The sequence below is a fragment of the Nelumbo lutea genome, chromosome 6 (assembly GCF_056320005.1).
Source record: "Nelumbo lutea isolate HS-2025 chromosome 6, American lotus-T2T, whole genome shotgun sequence".
NCBI lineage: Eukaryota > Viridiplantae > Streptophyta > Magnoliopsida > Proteales > Nelumbonaceae > Nelumbo > Nelumbo lutea.
This window is the reverse complement of record NC_142689.1, coordinates 44,533,456-44,550,026: the sequence shown is the minus strand read 5'-3', so window position 1 is coordinate 44,550,026 and position 16,571 is coordinate 44,533,456. Positions and strand designations below refer to the sequence as shown.

At 40.1% G+C, this 16,571-nt stretch overlaps 1 non-coding gene across 1 annotated transcript; it reads left to right on the top strand.

The window, feature by feature from the left end:
• Nucleotides 1–12,264: 12,264 nt before the first annotated feature.
• LOC148848803 (small nucleolar RNA R71) lies at nucleotides 12,265–12,371 on the top strand. Its single transcript, XR_016101581.1, has one exon. It is a non-coding gene; the product is annotated as a small nucleolar RNA R71 (small nucleolar RNA).
• Nucleotides 12,372–16,571: the final 4,200 nt, after the last annotated feature.

Here is a 16,571-nt window from a genome sequence, read left to right as displayed (position 1 = left end):
TGGGGGCGAATTTCAAAAAAAATTTCCTACTTTCTTCCAACTCGGAATCATATACCCTAAATTTAGAATACATTATTCAATGATCTTACTTGAACCATAAACAAACTAGATCTGAACCAAAAGGAAATAGGAAGGATAATACCTGATCCGGAGAAATAATATCTCCCAAAGTTAGTGTTCACGCCCAAAGAAGTGACCAATATCCATTCCAACTGAAGATGACACAGCTGTGGATGGAATGGAACCAGCAGGGTGCGTCCTACACACTAGATTCTTCACAAGAACCCTCTGGAAACTTTGAACACCGAATCCTATTGTCTTTTTGCAAGACTATTGTCAAGAACTATTTTCTTGACTTCCTGTTGCTGCGAAGACCCAATCTTCCAACAGGTAGTGGCGGTGGCAGAAGGAGGAGAAGTCCAGGGACGAAGATGGCAGAATTGTGTCTTCTCTCTGGAGTTTGTGAGAGATCAAACCTCATATTGCAGGATGTGTTTCTTGCTTACTCAAAACCCCTACTTCGAAATCTAATATTTCTGCTAGGGTTTTCTCCTCTTTCTTCTTGATTAAGAAACCTCCCAGTATTTTGGGAGTTATCCCAATCCAAATCAGTATTTGGATAGAGGTTAATCTTAATCCTATCTGCAGATTAAGTTAGTTAACTCCTGATCTTATCAGGAGGTTACCAGATTCAAATCTAATTTGAATTTGATCTCTTAGAGTGGATAAGGTCAAAGACCCAATCCTTTTACTAACACTAATCTTAGATTTGCCCTATGAACTGGTGATCATATCAGCCCAGTTCGAAATGGGCTTTTGGCCTTTAAGTGTTCAGTGTTTAACTAGTTTCCAACCTGCTGCCCAGTTTGGCTTCTTTGTATGGCGTGGGACCCAAGCATTGTTCTACACACCAGCCAAATGGGTTTGGCCCAACCTTTATTACAAGGCCCAGCCGAATTCACTGAAAGACTTAGTGACCCCCTTGAGCCCATCACATGGACCCTATGGGCCCAACACTTACATTAAGTGGTCCCTGGGCCAAGCCATCTTATAAAAACCCAGGGACTATGGGCAGGTGCAAGATTAGCCCATCAGGTATTATCCTAAATGGTCTTACACTTAACCTCTCAGCCCTTAATGATCAAGCACTGCCCGACAAGAGAAGACCTCTCCCTCGGCTGCAAGGAACAGTGCCGCATTCTCTACTCACATGAATCCCGGGAATTAAAACCTTTTGCAAATCTTTTGAAACCGTACATATACATATATGTATATCTTATTTTGCAAAACAAAATTCCAACGATTGAAATCAACTGCCGGCAGTTTGGTTTCCATCAGAGAGAGTGCATTCCCGATCATTACCATTGTTCGACAAAGGGGCTGATCCTGTCACTATGACCACTCACTCAGATGAATTCTCAGACTGCCCCAACATGTCCAGGTTTTGACCCCCACTAAGGATCTCACTGATTGACACATCAAAGACAGCCCGATCCGACACCTAGTGATGTGTCATAATCGAGTCTAGGGGTCAGGTGTAACTTTCTAGTTTTGCCCATTTGTCTCCAAGGTCTAAGGCAACACTGGAAATCTGGTCCGGTTCAAGGGTTCAAGCAATCCCATACTGCCTGTGCCTTGGGTCTTACCCTGATGGCCGAAACAAGCCATCCCAACACTTGGTGGCACATCAGTATCAGCCTTTGTAGGATAAATCTCCCCAGACCTATCCAATGGCTGTGAACATTTAAACTAACACAAGTTTCTATAAGTGTCCAGTTTTAGGGTCTTACACAGAATTATACCAAACAACATGAATCAAACATGCATTTTAATTTATTTCCACTAAATAACAAAAGTACATCAAATCCGATTGATGCTAAGGGCATACAAGACTGGCTAATAGCTCCCACTTGCACTTAGGTCCAATCTGGTACAAGCCGGAGTCCCATACTTTCCAGGTGTTTCTCAAACACCTTCTGTGTCAGTGGCTTAGTCAATGGGTCTGCCACATTATCCACTGATGCTACCTTCTGAATTAGGATGTCCCCTCTACCAACGATCTCCCGCAGTACATGGTACTTCCTCTCGATGTGCTTTGATTTCGAGTGGGCCTGAGGCTCTTTAGCCTGGGCGATCGCTCCATTGTTGTCACACAACAATGGGATGAGTGATGTGCTGGACGGAATCACTCCCAATTCGTGTATGAATTTCTTCATCTACACGGCTTCTTTGCCAGCTTCACTTGCGGCAATGTACTTGGCCTCGATTGTGGAGTCTGCAATGGACCCCTGTTTGCTGCTTTACAGCACACGATCCTATCATGAAAACATACCCAGATGTAGACTTTCTATCATCTGGATCCGACTGGAAATCGGCATCGATATACCCCAGAACTTGTAGTGAACTACCATCGAATACCAGACAAAACTCTTTTGTCCTTCGAAGGTATTTACGTATGTTCTTCACAGTAGTCCAATGCTCCTGCCCTGGGTTAGCCTGGAATCTGCTTAACACACTCACCGCCTGAGCTATGTCCGGGCGAGTGCACAGCGTGGCATACATGATGCTCCCTACGGCTGAGGCATAGGGAACGTCTCTCATGCCCTCAATCTCCTCAGAAGTCTTGGGAGACATATTCTTGGAAAGAGTTACTCCATGTCTGAAAGGAACATTTCCTTTCTTGGAATTTTCCATGCTGTACCTTTTGACAATTTTGTCAATGTAAGCAGCATGGGATAATCCAATTATCCGCTTCGATCTATCTCTATAGATTTGAAGACCCACTGAAGTCAACATTCCTACATCATTCCCAATGAGTAAGATATCGTCCATGTACAATACTAAAAAAGTATTCTTATCCCCACTGGACTTCCTGTAAACACAGGGCTCATCCGGATTCTGCTCAAAGTCAAACGTTTTGACGGCTAAATCAAAACGGATGTTCCAACTCCTAGAAGCCTGCTTAAGTCCATATATGGATCTGTTGAGTTTACATACCATGTGTTCCTGACGAGCAGCAATAAAGCCTTGCGGCTACTGCATGTAGATATTTTCACTAAGATCTCTATTCAGGAATGCGGTTTTGACATCCATTTGCCAAATCTCGTAGTTATGGTATGCTGCTACAACTAGCAGGATCCTAATGGATTTAAGCATTGCCACGGGCGAAAAGGTTTTCTCAAAATTGATGCCTTCTTTCTAAGTATACCCTTTCACCACCAAGCGAGCTTTGTAGGTCTCAATCCTGCCATCGAGGCCCTTCTTCCTCTTGTAGATCCATTTGCAACCAATTGCTTTTACCCCGGAGGGCGGATCCACTAGAGTCCAGACTCCATTGGTCTCCATTGAGTCTATCTCAGCTCTCATGGCCTCCACCCACTTCTGGGAATCTATGTCTAACATAGCTTCCGTGTAAGTCACAGGATCCTCTTCACTAGTCAAGGCTTCCACCAGGTAGGTATCCTGGTCATAACCATATCAGACTGGTGGTCTGGATACCCAGGTGGACCTTCTAGGTTGGTCACTACCTGGAACTTGTGGGACATCTCCCACTACTCATGAGCACTCCTCATCAAGAACTATTTCCTGACGGTGAGTGTCCATGATGTATTCAGATTCTAAGAATTGGGCATTTCGACTGTAGAACACTTTCTGCCCACTTGGGTCGTAGAATAGATAACCCACTGAATCATTTGGGTAGCCTATAAATAGGCAACGACTGGTTTTGGATTCCAACTTGTCTGCACTTGTTATTCTAACGTGTGCAGAACAACCCCAAATTTTCAAGTGTCTTACACTTGGCTTCCTTCCAGTCCATAGTTCATATGGAGTTTTCGAAACTGATTTGGTTGGAACCCGATTCAGCACGTAGATAGCAGTCTCTAATGCATATCCCCAAAAGGATGTGGGTAATTCTGAGCGTATGAGAAGTGACCAAACCATGTCTAACAAGGTTCTATTCCTCCTCTCTGAAACACCGTTGAGTTGTGGTGTAGCAGGAGGAGCTAGTTGTGACACTATCCCATTGTCCTTTAAGTAGTCCCTGAATTTGTCAGAGAGATACTCGCCACCTCGATCCGATCGAAGGGCCTTAACTTTTCTCCCTAACTGTTTCTCGACTTTCTGTCTAAACTCTCTGAACTTTTCAAAGGATTCAGATTTGTGTCTCATTAGGTACACGTAACCATATCGTGAAAAATCATCAGTAAAGGTGATGAAGTACACGTGTTGATTCCGTGTCCTAACACTCAGGGGACCACATACATCAGTATGTATTAGGTCAAGTGTGCCTCTAGATCTTTCAGGCTTACCGTCAAATGGCCGCTTAGTCATCTTACCTTGAAGGCAAGGCTCACAAGTGGGAAGATTTTCTACGGTTAGAAAATCCAAAGGACCATCCTTTACCAGTCTTGTGATTCAGTCAATACCGATATGGCCAAGTCGGTAATGCCAGATGCATGTGGGATTAACTGTATCACGATTTCTTTTCTTGGGATTTTTGACCGACGTAGTTTCGGTTAGGTTAGTTTCTAGAGAAGGATGTAGAACATAGAGACCATTCTCCAGTTCCTCGCATGCGATGAATTTGTTATTCCGTTTAACAGTAGTCATATTACTAAAATAAACAGTATATTCATCAGCACACAGTTTAGAAACAAAAATTAAATTTCTTCTCAAGTTCTGTACATAAAGACAATCTTTATGTACAAGGACTCATTCTCTAAAAACTAATTCTATGGTTCCTATCACCGCAGTTGCAACACTTGCAGTCGTTCCCAAGAATAGTGTCACCTTGCCATCACTCAATCTTCTGCTAACTTTGAACCCCTGCAATGAGTTACACGCATGAGTTGAAGCCCCAGAGTCAACACACCAGGACACAGAAGTAATTAACATATTAGTTTCTATGACACAAGTTTCGATATTACCTTTCTTAGATTCTAGGTAGGCAGGACAGTTCCTCTTCTAGTGGCCGGTCAGTTTGTAGAAGTGACAGACATCCGATGCCTTGTTCTTCTTCTGCTTCTTGGGTTTGGCAGCTTTCTTCTGGGGCTTCTTTGCCTTTCTCTTTTTCTTGCCCGATCTGTTAGCTTCAGCAAGCATAACCACATGCTCATCCTTATTTAAAAGATCCTCGGCCCTCTGCAACATATTGCTGAGTTCCTGGACGCTGACATTCATCTTATTCATGTTGTAGTTCATAGTGAACGCATTGAAGGAAGAGGGCAAAGAATTCAGGATGGCATCCACTTGCGTGCCAAGATCTAGCCCGGATATAAGGGCTTCAAGTTCATTAATGTATCCCATCATCCGAAGACAATGGTCATGAACTTTCTGCCCCTTGGACATCTGCGCGGTCATGAACAATTTCAGGACATTCTGTCGAGTAGAACGGTTCTGCTCTTCATACATTGTTCTTAGACTGTCCAATATGTCCTTGGCTAGTTCGATCTGATTGAACTGCCTCTGTATTGAGTTGTCTAATGAGGCAATGACAAAGCAGCGGGCTAGGGAGTTCTTATCCTCCCAATCTTGGTAGTCCCTCCTACGGGCCTCAGAAGCCCTATCACCCGGACGTTCTGGGGCAGGATTTTTCACCACCTTATCTAACTTTTCAGAAGTTAGGACCAACATAAGATTTCTGTACCAGTTGGCATAGTTTGGGCCCTTAAGCTTGTTATCATCTAGAAGCTTTGCAAATTGACCGTTTGCCATTTTCTGATAAAACAACAAAAATGTTAGTCCACAACCTTAGTTTGATTCATGTTACCTACATAGATATGGCTTTTAATCTATGTTCCATTTCCATTTGTTCATCTCTGAGATTTTCCCTCCCTTCTTAGTGACGAAGATAACGGAATGTCTCTGGAAATGTGGAAAATCACATAGGGTGCGTGAAACCAACTGTTTCAGCTGCATAACCCCACCACTTTTCTGTGACGGATCATATCCACTCATCAAATGAGTTTCCCTTTGGCCTCTGTCAGACAAGGTTCAGAGCCGTTTTCAGGTAAACCTTTCTGTCCAGTGAGTGCACACCCATCATATTCAGGTTACGCCAAGGTACCATGAGAGAGTTCCCATTTTCTAGTGAAGCCCCTCCCACATCGGTCTATGACGCCCCTATCATCTAATGAAATACTCTAACAGATCCAACAACAAATGGAGAGCCCAATTTTATGGTGCATTTCCTCATTACTGATGGACCCATCATTGTGCTAATGACGGAAGGCCTTTAGAGAGTCCATCAAATAGATCTCCCTATCACACACACTCATATTTACTTGGAGGGAACAAAATTACGCCCTAGTTATAATTTACGTCAAACCAAAGTGGCTCCCCCTGACTTTCATAAAGCCAGATTTCTGGTGGGCCTCAATCGGCTAGGGGTTCCGTATGCATCCCTTTTCAGGGTTATGGGGCCACCAAGAGGAGAGGGGTCATCCAATAACCTTAAGGGACACCATGGCAATGATGTGCATTCAGCCATGGTGTGCGCAAGAGCCACTAACGAGTTAACATGGGCCAAGTGCTTATGGCCCATGGTCGCAACACATCATACATCCAAACATCACATGTAAAGGAAGAATTGATCCAATCAATTAACTGCTGTAAAGCCCATCGAATGGCCCATTTAAAACTTAAAGCATTAACAATTAATGTTTACTAGGTGTATGGGCTGAATTGCAGTTAGCAGTTCGGCCCATACAGCTTTTCTCACAACAATGGGCTTTTGCAGTTTTATCCCTTTAAAACTGGGCTTTACAGGTGGGCTGAATTAATCCCTGTAATTGAACATCAGATTTGGATTAATCAGTGTGAGAAATATTGACTGAAAAATAGCCCCCTTCGAATCTCAGATTTGGTCCAAACAATTTTGGTCCAATCTAGTCCGAAAATGTCCAAAACTGATTTTCAATTCAAGAATTAATTCAAGAGAGATCTGAAATTAATAATTTTTTATTTTAGACAATCACAAATAAAAAATATGGACTGTTCGTACCACCTGCAAAACAGAGGTTAATCACAAAAGTTACAGTTTCATAAACTGTAAATCGCAGTATGCGATTTCTCCATCTAAAAATCTCCAGCGCCGCCATCTTCTTCCTTCTTCTTTAATCAAGAAAATAAATAAAAAATAGAAATCCTACTTGATCAAATCCTATACATTTAGTCTAGAAAAAAAAATATTTACAGACCGAATAATAATAAAAGGAAGAAAAAAGGGTGCGCAGACTATCTGCGCCAAAACTGCCCTACGATCTCCAGGTTTGAACAGTCCATTAAATAAAAAATAAATAAAGAACAATTCTAAATAAATTTTTGGATTTAACAAAATTAATTTCAGATCAAACGCCTTTAACAAGAAACCATTTCTTGAAAAAAAAGGAAAGCAATCTACGTAGATCTTGGCAAAACATTTTCTGTTCATCTGCACAGGGTCAGATCTGATTTTCTTTTGGTTCAAAATTCGAACATGTGGCTCTGATACCACTGAAAGAATGGTAGGATCCATCTAATGGTCGCCAAGAAAGGTGCGGAATGGGGGCGAATTTCAAAAAAAACTTCCTACTTTCTTCCAACTGGGAATCATATTCCTTAAATTTAGAATACATTATTCAAGGATCCTATTTGAACCATAAACAAACCAGATCTGAACCAAAAGGAAACCAGAAGGATTATACCTGATCCGGAGAAATAATATCTCCCAAAGTTGGTATTCACGCCCAAAGAAGTGACCAATATCCGCTCCTACTGAAGATGACACAGCTGTGGATGGAACGGAACCAGCAGGGTGTGTCCTACACACTGGATTCTTCACAAGAACCCTCTGGAAACCTTTAACACTGAATCCTAGTGTCTTTCTTGCAAGACTATTGTCAAGAACTATTTTCTTGACTTCCTGTTGCTGCAAAGATCCAATTTTCCAACAGGTAGTGGCGGCGGTTGAAGGAGGAGAAGTCCAAGGACAAAGAGGGCAGAATTGTCTCTTCTCTCTGGAGTTTGTGAGAGATCAAATCTCAGATTGCAGGATGTGTTTCTTGCTTACTCAAAACCCCTAGTTCGAAATCTGATATTTCTGATAGGGTTTTCTCCTCTTTCTTCTTGATTAAGAAACCTCCCAATATTTTGGAAGTTATCCCAATCCATATCAGTATTTGGATAGAGGTTAATCTTAATCATATATGCAAATTAAGTTAGTTAACTCCTGATCTTATCAGGAGGTTACCAGATTCAAATCTAATTTGAATTTGGTCTCTTAGAGTGGATAAGGTCAAAGACCCAATCCTTTTACTAACACTAATCTCAGATTCTCCCTATGAACTGGTGATCATATCATCCTAGTTCGAAATGGGCTTTTGGCCCATTAAGTGTTCAGTGTTTAACTAGTTTCCAACCAGTTGCCCAGTTGGGCTTCTTTGTATGGCGTGGGATCCAAGCATTGATCTACACACCAGCCACATTGGTTCGGCCCAGCCTTTATTACAAGGCCCAGCCAAATTCACTGAAAAACTCAGTGACCCCCTTGAGCCCATCACATGGACCCTATGGGCCCAACACTTACATTAAGTGGTCCCTGGGCCAAGCCATCTTATAAAAACCCAGGGACTATGGGCAAGTGCAAGATTAGCCCATCAGGTATTATCCTAAATGGTCTTACACTTAACCTCTCTGCCCTTGATGATCAAGCACTGCCTGACAAGAGAAGACCTCTCCCTCGGCTGCAAGGAACAATGCCGCATTCTCTACTCACATGGATCCCGGGAATTAAAACATTTTGCAAATCTTTTGAAACCGTACATATACATATATGTATATCTTATTTTGCAAAACAAAATTCCAACGATTGAAATCAACTACCGGCAATTTGGTTTCCATCAGAGAGAGTGCATTCCCGATCATTACCATTGTCCGACAAAGGGGCTGATCCTGTCACTATGACCACTCACTCAGATGAATTCTCAGACCACCCCAACATGTCTAGGTTTTGACCCCCACTAAGGATCTCACTGAGTGACACATCAAAGACAGCCCGATCCGACACCTAGTGATGTGTCATAATCGAATCTAGGGGTCAGGTGTAACTTTCCAGTTTTGCTCATCTGTCTCCAAGGTCTAGGGCAACACTGAAAATTTGGTCTGGTTCAAGGGTTCAAGCAATCCCATACTGCATGTGCCTTGGGTCTTACCCTGATGGCCGAAACAAGCCATCCCAACACTTGGTGGCACATCAGTATCAGCCTTGGCAGGATAAATCTCCCCAGACCTATCCAATGGCTGTGAACATTTAAAACTAACACAAGTTTCTATAAGTGTCCAGTTTTAGGGTCTTACACAGAATTAAACAAACAACTTGAATCAAACATGCACTTTAATTTATTTCCTCTAAATAACAAAAGTACATCAAATCAGATTGAAGCTAAGGGCATACAAGACTGTGTAACAACTAGCGGATTTGTCAAGGGTCTTGCTATTTTAGAAAAATCTTTAATGAATTGCCTATAAAATCCTGCATGCCCAAGAAAACCCCCAACATCCTTTAATGATTGAGCTAGAGGGAGCTTTTCAATTAGTTCTACCTTGGCTTTATCCACTTCGATGCCCCTAGAGGACACTTTGTGTCCTAGAACTATTCCTTCCCTAACCATGAAATGACATTTTCCCAATTCAAAACAAGGTTAGATTCCTTACACCTTTGAAGTACATTTTCTAATTTTGCAAGCATTCATCGAATGATGATCCATAAATGGAGAAGTCGTCTATGAAGACTTCCATGAAGTCATCGATGAAATCTCCAAACAACCACATCATACAATGCTGGAAAGTGGCAGGTGCATTGCATAGTCCAAATGGCATTCTCCTAAATGCAAAGGTTCCATATGGGCAAGTAAAAGTAGTTTTCTCCTGATCTTCAAGTGCAATGGGTATTTGAAGATACCCAGAGTAACCATCTAGGAAGCAATAATGTTCGTGCCTTACAAGTCTCTCTATCATTTGATCAATAAATGGCAAAGTAAAGTGATCTTTCCTAATGGCCTCATTCAATTTTCGATAGTCTATGCACACCCTCTAGCCAGTTATTGTTCTTGTGAGAGTCGATTCATTATTTTCATTTAGAATTACAGTAGTCCCCCCTTTCTTTGGTACGATTTGAACAGGACTTACCCATGATGAATAAAAAATCGGGTAGATAATACATGCTTCAAGCCATTTCAGAATTTCTGTCTTCACTACCTGTTACATTTTAGGGTTCAGCCTCTTTGTGGTTGTGACTTGGGATTGCAGCCTTTTTCCATCAGAATTTTGTGCGTGCATACCAAAGGGTTAATCCCTTTTATGTTGGCGATGCTCCATTCTATGGCCGATATATGTTGCTTGAGCACTCTCACAAGCTTTTCCTCTCAGAGACCTGTCAATTCAGAAGAGATAATTACAGGTAAGGTGGAACTTTCTCCCAAAAATATATATTTCAAACGAGAAGGTAAATGTTTAAGTTTCAAAGTTGGAGGTGCTTTGATGGAGGGTAGCAATTGTTTGGCAGAGTTCGGCCCTTCTAGTGGCAGAAATTTTCCTTGTCTTGTCTAACATCCTTCCTGGCCAGCCTCCAAATAGTTCACTACCTCCTTAGCTTCTTCCTCCATGACCTGCATATTTTTAAATGAATTAAGGTTGCAACTTTCAAAGGAATCATCTAACTTTGGTGAGTTAATCTCAGCCGCCCAAACATCTATACAATCAATTGCATATATTTCATGTTCACTTGTGTTGGGATACTTCATGGTTTGAAATATGTTAAACACCACTTCTTCACCATTGATTCTAAGAGTAAGTAGACCCTTTTGTATATCAATTAAAGCATTACCAGTGGCAAGAAAGGGTCTCCCTAGAATCAATGGCATTGTCCTATCCTCCTCCATATCCAACACAATGAAATAAGCAGGAATGGTGAAATTACCTACTTTGTCTAAAACATCTTCCACTATTCCCCTAGGGTATTTAATGCTACGATCAGCTAATTGCAGGTAATAGTTATAGATGTTAATTCATACAATCCGAGTTTTTCAAAAATAGAGTAGGGCATTAAATTTATACTAGCACCCAAATCACATAAAGCTTTTTCAAATTCGATATTCCCTATGGTGCAAGGTATAGAAAAACTCCCTGGATCCTTAAGCTTTGTGGGCAATTTATTTTGAAGAATGGTTGAGCACTCTTCATTTAACTTCACCATCTCACAGTCTTCCCATTTCCTTTTGTTTGACATCACCTGCTTCAAGAATTTGGCATATTTCGGCATTTGTGACAATACATCAAGAAGAGGGATGTTAATATGTATCTTTTTAAACACTTCCAAAAATTTCTCAAATTGTTTATTCAAATTAGCTTTCAAAACTCTTTTGGGGTAGGGGAGAGGAAGTTTAATAGCATCTAAATTCAGTTTAGGTGTACTCCCTTTGGCCTCTTTTTGTGGATCGGCTTCTTCATCTTTGTGGTCATCATTCTGGGTCTCGCCAATTGTTTTTTCCACTTCTTAAAGCAATGGCATTTACTTGCTCCCTTGAATTTTTCTTTGTGTTGTTAGGCAATCGTCACTCTTTTCTTTCTAACAACATATTCACAATCTGCCCCACTTGAATTTCTAAGTTCTTAATTGATACTTCTTGACTTAAGGATCTTTTTTCATGTTCTTGAAATTTTGTTTCAACAACATTAATGAACTTAGAAATCAATTCTTCTAAATTACCCTTCTTATCTTGTGGGGGTGGCTATTGTTGGAAACCCATGGGTGCTTTTTGTTGGTTGTTCCATGAAAAATTTGGATGACTCCTCCACCTAGGGTTGTATGTGTTTGAATAGGGGTTGAACTTTGGCCTGTCACCATGAAAAATAAAATTAGCACTTTCAGATGAAGCAAAAGGATTACCTAATGGACAGTCAGAATTAATATATCCTAATTGGTCACATAAATCACATGGATTGCTAGATGATGTATTTATTGCTGCAACATTAAGAGTATCTAATTTTTTATTCAGACTAGCAAGTTGCACAGATAAAGCAACAAAAGAATCAATCTGGTGTGCTCCCCTTCGGTTAGTTCGGCCATTATTCCATTGGTAGCTGTTCGACACCATTTCTTCCACTAGATCATAAGCTTCCTCTGGTGTTTTCCTCATGATTGTGCCACCTGCAGCTGCATCAATGATGGAACGATTAGAGGGGGTAATACCATTATAAAAGGTTTGGATTTGATGCCAAGTTGGTATCCCATGGTGAGGATACCTCCTAAGCATCTCATTGAATCATTCCCATGCTTCATACAAGGATTTCCTCTCTAATTGAGCAAAAGTAGTGATATCATTAATTAATTTACTATTTTAGAGGGTGGAAAATACTTAGCCAAGAATTTTTGGGTTAAGTCATTCCAAGTGGTGATGCTTCCTACAGGGAGTGAGTTAAGTCAATCTTTAGCTCTATCACGCAATGAAAATGGAAATAGTCTAAGCCTAATAGCATCATTGCTAACTCCATTATGTTTAAATGTATCACATATTTCTAGGAAATTAATAATATGTGCATTAGGATCATCACTTGCTAACCCACAAAATTGAATACTCGTCTGAATCATTTGGATAATTGCAGGCTTGATTTCGTAATTATTGGCTTGAATTGTGGGCTTTCAAATGCTGGAAGTAGTCCATTAATTGTTGGACAAGCATAGTCCAAAAGGGTGCGATTTGCTTCTACCATATCTTCCTCAATTTGTACTACTGGTTCGCTAATTTCAACCTCCCATTAATTGTTGAACATAGCAAGAATTTGAACAATTAAAATAAAAAATAAAAACATAAATAAAAATCCAAATTAACCAAGGTCAACAAGTTCTAATATTACTTTAGGATTAAATCACCAGAAACGGCGCCAAAAACTTGATAGCTATAATTATAACCCTAGCAAGTGCACTAGTTATCAAGTAGTATAAAAATATCATTCTCATGAGGATTTAACAAAATAAGTATTAGAACTACAACCTCCCTTAATTATTTGGACAATCAAAATTCAGATCCAACAGTAAGAACTACTGAAAATAAAAAATAGAGAAAGAAAATAAAAGCAAGGTTAACCAATAACCGAATACGCAACGATTAGTTGAAATCGCTTGGACCATTGGTCCACTTAACCATTCCAATGAATATTAATGGATGAGATGAAACAAGATAATTTGTCATTTCCATAAGCTGAAGTTTTTCCAATTTTATTTAATATTCTTTCCCAAGATATATCAAACATACTTCTATCAAGTAACCCTTTGACCCCTCGACTAGAGTTCTCAAGATAGAAATACATTAAATTCAAAGAAAAACTTATACATTCAGATGAGTCATGTGTGAATATCCCTATATACCATTCAATTCACACCATGAATTATTTGGTCTAATATATGAATTCCTCTCCTGATTCATTCATACAAAACCAATCAATTAAGAGATGGCCACTCTTAATCGCATTAAACAAATACCTCATAGACTATATGGAAATCACGATCTTGGATGAATCATAATAAAAATATATTCATTATCATGGTTAGGCTTTTTACAGCCCTAGCTATAAATAAATTAGTTAATGATAAAGGAAATACAATGAACAAGAGGAAAGAAAGAACTCATAATGTTGCCCTTGGAGCTGAGATCTTCTCTTCTTCTTGCCGCTACCTCTTTCTTGAAGCTTTCTTGATGGTTTTCTTGATTATTTCAAAGGGAACTTCAGTAATTGATTGCTTGAGTGATTGATTGATGTTAGGAGCTGACACGCCCAACCCTTGATATAGTTTGGGGGGGCTGTTACAACTACTTGGAGTTATCTCTAGAATGGATAATCCAGGTTAGTTCTAAACTGATCCTATCCTATCTTATCTTATCTCTTATCTAATGATCTCAATCTTTCTAGAATTACATTTAGAATTCAAATCTAAGAGGACTCTAGATTCTTGAGTTCGAGTGGGCTGCTTTAATAAGTTGGGTTGCTATAAGGCTTTTATGCGAATTGGACTTCAGCTATGAGTTGGGTTTACTATGAATCCACTTGGACTTTGGGCCCAATTTTTTCTTCGGTGTAGGCAGAATCTATCAAAACCGAAAACATGAAAGTTGTAGAATTTGCTATTATCTTTCCAATTCATCTTGAATCAGCCCAATCGGAGCACGGATACGAGAGTTAGGCCCAGGTTACTAAACGGTGCCGAAACTATGAAAACCATCCGATTAGCCTTGTTTTCCTTATGACGGCTTCTTTCCTTACCCTGAATCAAAATACTAGAGTAATGAGTCCAATTAAATATAAATTAAGTGTAGAAAGACTGAATATTCATAGATAAGATTATGACAAATTTTATTTGCATCACACGTCTCTCGTCTAGTGGCGTCGTGCCTGCCAACCCTGGAGGCTGTTAGGGCCATACTCTGCAGCGGCCACCTTTGCCCGATAGCTCAGCTCTGACAAATAATGGCCAGCCACTCTAAACCGTTATTTGACATCAGATCGCTGCAACAGAGTTTTGGAGGTGGTTACACCTGACAAGTCAGAATACCTGTATATAAAGACCTCGACCCCTAGGTGCGAAGGTATTGTGTGATCATCACTCTTAGCCCTTTCATTTCTCTGCACTCTCTCTTTTGCTCTTCTAGTTTACTAACTTGATCATCGGAGTGTTCCTGTTGAGCAAACCCCCCCGGATCCTTCATCTTCTTCCTCTCAGGTGCCTCTCATCCGTCACCAGTTAGGAGCAGAGCTACTTCCATCTAGGAGTGACCAGATCGCACACCATCAATATCTTTATCAAGATCTCCATTCAGGAACATGGTTTTGACATCCATTTACCAAATATCATAATCATAGTGTGCCACTATAGCTAATAGAATCTAAATTGATTTAAGCATGGCCACGAGTGAAAATGTTTCCTCATAATCGAATCCTTCTTTCTGAGTGTTTTCATTGAGTCTATTTCATGGCATCTACACACTTCAAAGAGTTTGTGTCTAACATAGCTTCCATATAAGTCACGAGATCTTCCTCACTATTCATAGCTTCTATCAAGTAACTTTCTTGATCATAGTGATAACGAACTTGAGGTCTAGATAGCCAGGTAGATCTTCTAAGTTGGGTGTTATTTGGAAACTATGGGACATCTCCTACTACTCCTAAGCTCTCTTCATCAAGAACAATTTCCTGACGATAATCGTTCAAGATGTATTCTTCTTCCAAGAAGTAGGAATTTCGACTAACAAACGTCTTTTGTTCTCTCGAGTCATAGAAAAGATATCCTACCGATCCTTTGGGTAGTCTACAAATAGGCAACGACTGGTCTTGGATTCCAATTTATCCATACTTATTCTTTTAACATCTGCTAGATAACCCTAAATCTTCAAATGTCTTATACTTGGTTTCTTACTGATCCAAAGCTCATAGGGAGTCTTATAAACGGATTTGGTTGGAACCTAGTTTACAATGTAAATAACAATCTCTAATGCGTGCCCCCAAAAGGATATACATAGTTCTAAGTGCACGAGGAGTGATTAGACCATATCTAATAGAATTAGGTTTCTTCTGTCTAACACACCATTTAATAGTGGTGTAGTAGGAGGAGACAATTGTGATATAATCCCGTTGTCATTTAGGTAGTCCTTGAATTCATTGGAGAGATATTCACCTCATCGATCTGATTGAAGGTCTTTGATGTGCCTCTCCAACTACTTCTTGACTATTTGTCTAAACTCCTTGAATTTTTTGGAGGATTCAGATTTGTGTCTCATTAGGTACACGTAACCATACCGAGAATAATCATCAGTGAAAGTTATGAAATAACAATGTTGGTTTTGTGTCCTAAAATTCATGGGACCACATAGATCAGTATGTATTAGATCAAGTGTGCCCGTAGATCTTTTACCTTGAAGGCAAGACTCACAAGTTGGCAGATCTTCTACAATTAGAAAATCCAAAGGACCACCCTTCACCAATCTTGTGATACATTCTATATTAATATGGCCAAGTCAGTAATGCCACAGGCATGTGGGATTAACTGTATCACGTGTTTTTTTCTTGGGGATATATTCCAACGTAGTTTCAGTTATGTTCATTTCCAGAGAAGGATGGAGGACATAAAGACTTCTCAAGTTATCCATAAAAATGGAATTTATTATTAAATTTAATAGTAATATAGTAGTAGCTGCAACAGTTGTAGAAGTCCCCAAGTAGAGCATCACTTCATCATCATTCAGCCATCTGCTTTCCTTGAATCCCTACAATGTGTTACATGCATGAGTGGAAGCCTTAGAATCAATACACCAGGGTGCAGAAGTGACCTACATTTTGGTCTCTATGATAAGAGATTCGAAATTACCTTCATTGTTGCGATATTGCAAATACTAAGGACAGTTCCTCTTCTAGTGCCCGATCTTTTTGCAGTAGTGACACTCATATGATGATTTGTCTTTTTTTTGCTTGCCTTCTTTTGAGGCCTCTTCTTACACATTCTCTTTCTCTTGCTAGATTTGCCACATTCAACAAGTATGGCC